Consider the following 8,314-nt stretch of genomic DNA (forward strand, 5'->3'; position numbering starts at 1 on the left):
AAATATATCAGATATAAATTTCAAAGGTACCCAGCGTTCAATTAGGGGTTCACACACACACACGGCGGGGTTTGAAAGCTCGGCGTTGCTAATAAACATTTTAAATCATTTTTATAAAACGAGTGACTACTCACAGAGCTAGCCTTGGCAAAATGGCTTCTTCTTCTACTGCTTTTGTGACATGCCTGGTGCGTCCAATCACTGCGCTCTCTGTGAGTACCACTCGTTTTATAAAAATGGTTTAAAATGTTTATTAGCAACTCCGAGCTTTCAACCCCCGCCGTATGTGTGTGTGAAACCCTAATTGAACGCTGGGTACCCTTTGAAATTTATATCTGATATATTTCGGACCCACCCCGAGCTTTTAAGCAGTTTGGTGGTCCAAATTAGCTTGGCTACTAGGGAGCTGCGAGTGACTGCGTATTCAAAAGCCACTGGCTTGCACATCGCAGAAGGGGCTAGCTGCAGCCTGCAACCGATCTAGGATCGGTGGGTATCGACGGTAAAGCAAGTGCAACGCCACTGGGTTAAAGGCCCAAGCAGTGATCCAAACGTATGAGGGCCGACGTTCCACTCTACTGGTTAAAGTTGCTTACTCGTGAGTAGTACGTTCATTGATTAAGAAAAATAATGTCCACAGCCGCTCCAGTGTAAAACAAAGATATCCCAATTGTTTATTTCTCTTCCACAGCGAAGTCTTTCTTTACAGAAGTGATCCTAAGATGTAGCAATGTGCTACAAATAAAGACGTCTGCAAAGTAAAAAAAAAAAAAAGAAGAAGAAGAAGTGATCCTAAAGCTATTTTCCTAAATATTCACATCACTAGTACAAGGTAAGAAAACTGTATTTCCCCAGTCTCCAAAATCACCACACAATCGACACATGACAAAATTCCTCCTCACCTGAAAGCCGTAGATCAACTTGCCGGCTCTTTCCACAGCAAACCGGTAGGCAAGGCACCCGGGTCTAGAAATGCAGTCTTCAATCTATGTAGTTTAGTCTATCTGTTCAGTACTGCTGACATCATACTGTAACATCACAAATGTTCTATAATGTTTCATTATGACATCATACTGTAACATCACAAATGTTCTAGAATGTTTGATTATGACATCATACTGTGACATCACAAATGTTCTAGAATGTTCTATTATGACAAATAAGATGTTTCAATGACTTCATCTAAATCCAATCAATATTCCTAATGCCGTTTCAATGTAAGGTTATAAAAATAAACATATAAACATTCATATAATACAATAACCTAAATATACAGCTAAGCCCCATTGTATTCTGAAATGTAGACTTTAAAAGTGTAGGCAACTAAGCCAATAGAAATAAGGTATTTAACTCATGAGTGCTTTGGCTCCTATACAGAGTTAAAGGCCCAAGCAGTGATCCAAACGTAAACTAGAAGTGTGCGCTCAGTGGATGGCTCAGTAGAGCGTAAATCTCCACCAGGCATACCTACTTTTTATATCCAAACATGCCTAAATGAGCTTTATTCTACAGTGTTGTTAGGTATGAAACTGAAAACTCACTGTACTCTGAATGTTCTTCTGGGTCAGGGGGCTCTATTGCTAACCTTTTCCCCAAGGAGTAGTAGGCTACATGATGATGTGCTCCTAAATTAAAAACATGTAGGAGCAGCACACAAAGACGAGCACAGAGTTTATACATTTTAATTTCTATGTTGAATATCTGTTAGATTGTGACTGTATTATCAAGGTGTTTCTCTGGTTCCATAGTTTATGGTATTGGCCTACTAAATGTATTGGGAAATGCCTGCCTTTAATAAACATGCCTGTCTGCTATCAGAAATGCAAGCTGAGGCAACAATTAGACATAAAAAGGTCTCAATCAGGCATTCCAGTGTCTCAATGAGTTAACATATACTAGAACACGGAGGACAACTTTCTCTTATCAGATCTTTGTGATCACGGTTAAATGAACAGATCAATGTTCCATGCATACTCTCTCTCCATGCATACTTTTTTGTTCCATGCATACTCTTTCTCTCCATGCATACTCTTTTTCTCCGTGCATACTATTTTTTTCCATGCATACTATTTCTCTCCATGCATACTCTTTTTCTCCATGCATACTCTTTTGTTCCATGCATACTCTTTCTCTCCATGCATACTCTTTTGTTCCATGCATACTCTTTCTCTCCATGCATACTCTTTTGTTCCATGCATATTTTGTTCCATGCATACTCTTTTGTTCCATGCATACTATTTTTCTCCATGCATACTCTTTTGTTCCATGCATACTCTTTCTCTCCATGCATACTCTTTCTCCATGCATACTCTTTCTCTCCATGCATACTCTTTTTCTCCATGCATACTCTTTTGTTCCATGCATACTCTTTCTCTCCATGCATACTCTTTTGTTCCATGCATACTCTCTCTCCATGCATACTCTTTTTCTCCATGCATACTCTTTTGTTCCATGCATACTCTCTCTCCATGCATACTCTTTTTTCTCCATGCATACTCTTTTGTTCCATGCATACTCTTTTGGTACATGCATATTATTTTGTTCCATGCATACTATTTTGTTCCATGCATACTATTTTTCTCCATGCATACTATTTTTTCCTCCATGCATACTCTTTTGTTCCATGCATATTATTTTGTTCCCCACATTGAACAGGGACATGCAACAGACCACACAATGCTATAGCAACTCACCCCCCCCCCCCCTCGACCATCACTAAACAGCCAGGTGCAGTGGCAGCTCTCCAGGATCAGCATAAACAAGGCCAGAGGATCAGACGACACCAACCCCCAGGGTACTCAAGGCGTGCGCCGGGCAACTGACAGGCCTACCTCCGAGGCTGAAGAGGGTGCCCCAACTCTGGAAGACATCCTACATTGTCCCAGGTGCCAAAGGAGAGACGCCCAAGCGCCCTGAATGACTACAGGCCAGTCGCTCTGATGTCACACGTCATGAAGACCTTTCGAGAGGCTGGTCCTGCAACACTTCACATCCCGGGTGAGTGACTCCCCGCCTAGACCACCTGCGGTTTGCATACCAGGCAAACATCGGAGTGGAGGACGCCATCATCTACAATATGCTCCACAGAGCCTATACACACCTGGAGAGGCCCAGCAGCACAGTGAGAATCATGGTCTTCATTCTTCCAGTGCCGTTAACACTACCCAGCCTCTGCGGCTCGGGGAGAAGCTCTCTGTGATGCATCTGGACCACAGTCTGGTGGCCTGGATCACTGACTACCTCACCAACAGACCACAGTATGTTCAGATGTGCTGCTGTGCAACACCGGCTCCCCCTAAGGAATCATGCCGTCACCCTTCGTGTTTACCCTCTACACCTCTGACTTCAGCCACAACTCAAGCCACCTGCCACCTACAGAAGTTCCCTGATGACTCCTCCATCGCTAGTTACCTCAATGGATGACAACACGGATGAGTACAGAGCCCTGGGTGGAGAGTGTCGTAGGGGTGGTGTGGTGTGACGGCAACCACCTCCAACTCAACACCAGCAAGACCAAGGAGCTGGTGATGGACTTTAGGCAAGGCCAGAGCAGAGGAGGCCCCCCACTTCCATCACCATATGAGGGGAGGAGGTGGAGATGGTGGAGTACACTTGAACCGTAGACTGGACTGGTCGGACAACACTGAGGCCCTCTAAAGGAAGGAGCAGACTGACTGTTTCGCTCAGGTTCAGTTTGAGGTGATTGTTGAGTGTTGTAATTTGTAATATGAGACATTGTGCCAGTAGCCATTAGGCTCCACAACCATTGGCACGGACTGCTGCCAATTGCTGGAGAGCAAACGGCTGGTGAACATGAGAACTGTTTGGGCTATCTGACTCTTGCTGCAATGTCACCTGCATTTCCCCAAAGGGGATTCATAAATTAAGCACTATGTTATCAATACACATTTATAAAACGAGGCATATTTAGCCAAAATATGTTGCCAGAACATAAAATTATTATTATTTTTTTTTACTTGCCAATGCACACTGTCACCTACCCACGACCCCACTTTGGGTCGCGACCCATAGTTTGAGAACCGCTGCTTTAGAGTGTCTAGACTGATGTGTGTATTTTCCCTTCAGTCTGACCTGACCTGTAAAGGGAGACATTACGTAGCCTCTCTTTAAGTCATCTAAGGTTGTACTATTGTTCTTCCTGTTCACATGTATTTCTTTATGGTTTCTTTACAACTTTTTCACAGGAATCTACAGTATGAGAAGATTCAGGGTTGTGGTGATGTGGGCGTCTGAAGGCTCTGACCTATCACTCACCGCTCCCACACTGGTGGTATTCTTAGACAGTTTGGTATATTCTGTAGTTCAGTTAGCACTCATCCACTATTGCATGACATGAAGCTGAGGTGGGAGAGGTCAAAGGGCAATGCCGACCACAACCCACAAGTTATTTGTTGGCCGCAGGACAGTTCAGTCAGTATTTGTAAACGAGCATACTCAAGTTCATGTTCAAGTTTTGTTTTATTTGTCACATATAATAATAATAATAATAATAATAATAATAATAATAATAATAATAATAATAATAATAATAATACATTCAATTTGAAGGGAACAAATCTCAAGGCGCTACAGTGTACATAAGAACATAAAAACTAGTAAAAGAGTAAGAGAACATAAAATAAGAAGGGCTAAAACTAGTAAAAGAGTAAAATAAGAAGGGCTAAAACTAGTAAAAGAGTAAGAGAACATAAAATAAGAAGGGCTAAAACTAGTAAAAGAGGAAGAGAACATAAAATAAGAAGAGCTAAAACTAGTAAAATAGTAAGAGAACATAAAATAAGAACGGCTAAAAAGAGTAAAAGAACATAACGTGTGGGGCTAAAACTAGATAGACAAAAGGCTCTATTAAGGCCCTTTTTAAAAGCATCCATGGTCTGTGGTGCTCTTAGATGGTCAGGGAGAGCACTCCACAGACTGGGAGCAGATGAGCAGAAAGCCCGATCTCCCATGGTGCGGAGTTTGGTCCTCGGTCACTGGAGGAGGTTTGCCTGGCCGGAGCGGAGGTGTCGTGAGGAGGATTGAGGGCCGATCAGTTAGAGGGGGGCGTTTCCGTGAGTTAGCAGGGAGATATATATTAAATGGGTGGGTTAGTGTTGCATAGAGTCATTGAGCATCCTGATGGTGGCCAACACCTAGAAATCAGAGAACCTGCCCATTGTGATGCCACATGGGCAGCTTGTCATGACTTGAACTCAAATTAAGTTTAGATTCTGGTTCAGACTTGTTGCCTCCAGATTTAATGGCCAATTCAGGCCTGGATTTTACATCTGTGTGACATCACACTTTTGAACGTTTTCTAGCTGTAGGAGAATGCGGTAAGACAAGATAAGATGTTCCTTTACTGATTCCCTTGGGAAAATGTGGGCGTCATAGCAGCAAGGGGGAGGAGGAGGAGGTACAGACATGGGCAGGGTAATGGTAGAAAGTAGGGGTGTAATGGTACACAAAAATCACGGTACGGTACGTACCTCGGTTTTGAAGTCAAGGTTCGGTACGGGTTTTCGGTACAGTGGGGGAAAGTTTGGCTTTCCATGTTCCACTCAGGGGTGATGTAGTGTGCAGTAACTAATTGTACTTGTAGGGCTGTCAACGAATATTCTATATTGAAATTAATAATCGACTTATATTGTGAAAAAAAGTCGTTAGTGGTTAACGTACCGTTGTATTCAGTGGTGCAGTGGCAAATTGACAGTAGGTCAAACGCTCCACGCGTGCGCGCGTGTGCGCGCATGCACAGTTTTTTTTGGTTGCTCTCGTCCTGCAGCTGGATACTATTGCCTCACAGCGCGGCCGTCAGCGCGCGGCCCAGAGAGCGCTGCTGGCTCTGCGGCTCTGCAGCTGCATGCTTCTCCGGGAGTCCGGTTGGATAATGCCATGTAAAAAGCGATTGCGCGTACTTCAGCCTCAGTGACCGAGGTATAACGCCGTTATACCGAGTTATACCAGCACTGCACCACTGGTTGTATTCGTTCGGTAGGCCTACACTACACAGCGGTACGGTACGGTACACACTGAAACGGTTCGGTTCGGTACGGATACGTGTACCTTTACACCCCTAGTAGAAAGACATAAATGTAGGCCATCAAATTTGGTCTGAATATAGAAATATGAGGAAAATAAATTGTGTAAACAATATAATTAACTCTGAATATAAGAATACAGTGCAAACAAAGGTGCAGATGAGGGTCTGTATCATGGTGCAAGTTCACAGCCCTGGGGCACAGGAATAACATGTGGTTTCTTGAAATGAGTGTTGTTCCCCTTTAAATGAATGCTGATGGTGGCCCAATAATGATAAATGATTTGTCATGAAAGCTTTTTGTTTTTTAGGAACATCTTCAGGGACAGCAGTTGGGAAAAAATAGCATTTACAGGAATGTTAATTGTACCGGCTGTCCACTCAGCAGTGCCTTTCATGCATATAGCCTATCCCACTGTTCCCTGGAAGAATCTATTTTAAAAACAACCCCTAAATGCTCATGAGTTTTAACAGGGGGATGAATATACATTTTCAATGAGAATTTACAAGTTAGGCTTTTCTATTCTTTCTTTTATTGTTGCTTGTAACACTTCCCCCGGTCCTGTGGGACCAACCGGCAACCCTCCGCCCGGTTTGGTTGGTCCAGGACTCAGACACTCACAACCCCCCATCAATACCCTTCACAACATAACATTGGCAACCGGTGGGCTGAGCCAGATGTGGCAGATCTGGCATCAGCTCACACACCTACTTAACATTCTCATCTGCCATTTATATTCGTTATGTTCTTTGTCTATGTTGTCATTGTTGTTTCCATTGTGTTAGTTTTGTGTTCCCCTGTCTGTGTTTTGTAAATATGTTTTAGTCTCGTTTGTCTCAGTTTGTACAATTGTTATTGTTCCCCCTGTGTGCTCTGTATTCTGTTAGTTCTGTCTACCACACCTGTGTCCTGTTAGTAATTACCCTCTGTGTCTAATTAGTGTTTGTATTTAAGTGTTCTGGGCCAGCATGCGGCGCCGATGACAACGGGTGCTTGCGCCGCGGCCACTCCTGTGCTGGATCACTGGGTGGGGAGTCGTCTGGTCCGCAGGGGAGCGTCGGGGAAGGGTTGCGGATCCCGACGCCATAGCCCCAGGGGAGGGGGTTCCCAGGACCGCAGGTCTTCCTCACCGGCCTGGTCGAGGTCTCCTCAGCCCTGGGAGGTTCCGGAGGACGAGCTACGACGACGCCGAATTCCGCTGCCAGAGGGACCCCGGTCGGGGGTCCTGCACTGCGTCCTGCCGCCAGGGAGCCTCCGGTTCGGGGTTCGGCGGTGGGTCTCGCCACCGAGGAGACCCCAGCCCCAGGTCTCGCTCCGGAGCCGTCGCCTCTACCCTTCATCCTTCCCTGTTCCAGTCTTCCTTGTCAGCCCCCTCCCCCCGATCCAGTTTCCGTGAGCCCCGTCCCTCGAACCCCCTTCCTCCCCCCACACCTCTTCGCTGATGCGGCTTCCGTCCCCCCCACCCTTCCCGTTCCCGGGGGGCCTGCTAGGCCGCCTGGGAGTCGACCTTCGAGGGCGGGGTACTGTAACACTTCCCCCGGTCCTGTGGGACCAACCGGCAACCCTCCGCCCGGTTCGGTTGGTCCAGGACTCAGACACTCACAACCCCCCATCAATACCCTTCACAACATAACATTGGCAACCGGTGGGCTGAGCCAGATGTGGCAGATCTGGCATCAGCTCACACACCTACTTAACATTCTCATCTGCCATTTATATTTGTTATGTTCTTTGTCTATGTTGTCATTGTTGTTTCCATTGTGTTAAGTTTTGTGTTCCCCTGTATGTGTTTTGTAAATATGTTTTAGTCTCGTTTGTCTCAATTTGTACAATTGTTATTGTTCCCCCTGTGTGCTCTGTATTCTGTTAGTTCTGTCTACCACACCTGTGTCCTGTTAGTAATTACCCTCTGTGTCTAATTAGTGTTTGTATTTAAGTGTTCTGGGCCAGCATGCACTTGCTGGTTCATTGTTAAATGTTACCCGTGTTTGTCAGTCGTGTATTGTATCCTGTCTTGTGAAAGTAAACACTTATCGTCACCACGTCGACTCCTGTCTCATCTCTCATCGTATTCACTCTGCTACCTGGGTTCACCATGCCGAAGAAGCACACTCGTAACAGTTGCTGTTATTTTAACCCTTGCACTGAAGAACCATATGTAATTATTTTTTTATATTTTGGACAGCCTATTTGCAGGTGTGAAGTTAATCTATAAGTCACTTGGAGTGTGAATGTGATAATATCACAAGAAACGACTCAACCTCGACTGTGTT

The 8,314-nt window shown here is 44.9% G+C and overlaps 1 long non-coding RNA gene across 2 annotated transcripts; it reads left to right on the forward strand.

Annotated features, from left to right (window-relative positions):
* The first annotated feature begins 359 nt into the window (after positions 1–359).
* LOC311224387 lies at positions 360–8,083 on the forward strand. 2 transcript variants are annotated; one of them, XR_014619438.1, is made up of 4 exons: positions 360–598; positions 692–832; positions 2,656–3,699; positions 6,996–8,083. It is a non-coding gene; the product is annotated as an uncharacterized lncRNA (long non-coding RNA). The 2 variants fall into 2 exon arrangements; XR_014619439.1 differs by having other exon boundaries at positions 2,724–3,699.
* Positions 8,084–8,314: the final 231 nt, after the last annotated feature.

The sequence above is a fragment of the Notolepis coatsorum genome, assembly GCF_963971535.1.
Source record: "Notolepis coatsorum genome assembly, chromosome: 2".
Classification (NCBI taxonomy): Eukaryota; Metazoa; Chordata; class Actinopteri; order Aulopiformes; family Paralepididae; genus Notolepis; species Notolepis coatsorum.